Raw genomic sequence first — 2,192 nt, 5'->3', positions numbered from 1 at the left:
GACCATGCATGTCAATATTTGATTGAACCACGGGACTGTGTGTGTGTGGGTGTCGGTGAGCATCTGGCCCGGTGGTGGGGTGCTGAGGCTGGGGGCCCCGATGGTGGGTGGTGGTGTGGGTGGTGGGGCTAGGGGCTAGGGCTGAGGGGGGGGGGGGGCTGGCTCCTGAAGGTGTCTGTTTGACTCGGGGCCAGCCACTTTAATCAGGTCCCCTGCCTGCGCCAGCTGTGTCCACAACGACTGCAAACGGGGGGCCGGCCCCGGCTGCCCCCCCCCTGGCGATCTACAGCCAGGTTGAGGGATGGAGGAGATGGGGGGGGGGGGGGGTGGAGGACCTGGCTGGCTGGCTGGCTGGGGTGTGTTGGAGGGATTGGCTCATTAGCGTTGTGGTACCCAGGAAAGGAGGCAGCCCATATGGGGAATGGAGGGGGTGGGAGGGCGTGTGTGTGTTTTTCTGTGTGAGGGAAATCAACAGCGACGTTTGGGGAAAGGTGTGCGCCGAAAAAGGTGTTAATGTGTGTGTGAGTGTGTGTGTGTGTGTGTGTGTGTGTGTGTGTGTGTGTGTGTGTGTGTGTGTTTTGGTTGGTGTTGTATGGTAGAGGGTTGTGTATACTCATTTTTGGGCATTTGTACTTGAAAACTGTGTGTGTGTGTGTGTGTGTGTGTGTGTGTGTGTGTGTGTGTGTGTGTGTGTGTGTGTGTGTGTGTGTGTGTGTGTGTGTGTGTGTGTGTGTGTGTGTGTGTGTGTGTGTGTGTGTGTGTGTGTGTGTGTGTGTGTGTGTGTGTGTGTGTGTGTGTGTTTGTGCCTGTTTTGGGATTTGCACTCCGCCCACACAACTGTCCAGCTGGCAGAAGGCAGATAGCAGGGCCCTGAGAGGGCCAATGGAGCGGCGGACACACACACACAAACAGACTATCAGTTCTAATGAAGGAGAGCTCTGAGCCCCAAAGAATTCCGTGTGTGTGCATGTGTCAGCCTAGGGACTCCTGCTACTACACCCTTAAATACACACGTTTAAAATCCCCCCGCACACATTCAATTCACTCACATTCTTAAACCAAAATTACACACATTAACACACACACACACACCCTATGCACACGCACACACAACACGCACACGCACACTTGAGCCACACATACACACACACACACACACACACACACACACACACACACACACACACACACACACACACACAAATACACACAGACACTTTAGTCACACACACATACTTTAGCCCCACATACGCAAACATACACACTCTCACTCACTCACACACAAACACACACACACCAGAATGTGACTATGGACGGCCGGCTCAACATGAGCCAGGTAGCTCGCTAGCCACAAGGCATCCATCTCAAATGAGTTGGGCTGTTCCTTGCTGGGGATGCTGAGCCTCCCGCTGTGGCCACACACCGGGCCAATCAACGTCTGCTCTGGATACGGGTTGAGGTGAATTGGGACCGAAACAAATGAACTGCCAGCTCTTGACGACAGCTAGGTAATTGTTTCTATGGAAACCGGGCCGGCCCTTCCTGTCATAAACCGAGCCCCTTTCTTCAGCCTGACAAGAAAACGCACGCACGCACCCCATGCACACATCCACTCACTCACACACACTCTCACTCACCCACTCACTCACCCACTTACCAGCTCACTCACCCACTTACCCACTCCCTCACTCATCCGGGCACTCAATCACTCACTCGATCACCCAGTCAGTCAGTCAGTCAGTCAGTCAGTCAGTCAGTCAGTCAGTCATCACTCACCCCTTCACTCACTCACTCACTCACTCACTCACTCACCCACTCACTCACTCACTCACTCACTCACTCACTCACTCACTCACTCACTCACTCACTCACTCACTCACTCACTCACTCACTCACCCACTCACTCATTCACCCACTAACTCACCCACTCACTCACTCACGTCCCCGGCCACTAGAACAACAGGTGCGGTGAAACCGTGAAGCGAAATGCAAAAAAGATCTCCCAAAGATTGAGTTATTTAAACACTCCCATGTTCACAGTTCATCGGAACATTCTCCGCCATTTGCTCTCTTGAAAAGGCGGAGTTGAGATGGCTGGGGTTTGATGGACAAGAAAATGCTTCCCGCTTTTTTTTAAACTGTACTTACGGCGTCTTTTCCCCTCACGCAAACTGTTATCGCAACGAGCAAGC

Source organism: Gadus macrocephalus, chromosome 9 (assembly GCF_031168955.1).
Source record: "Gadus macrocephalus chromosome 9, ASM3116895v1".
NCBI lineage: Eukaryota > Metazoa > Chordata > Actinopteri > Gadiformes > Gadidae > Gadus > Gadus macrocephalus.
This window is presented reverse-complemented; position numbering follows the sequence as displayed.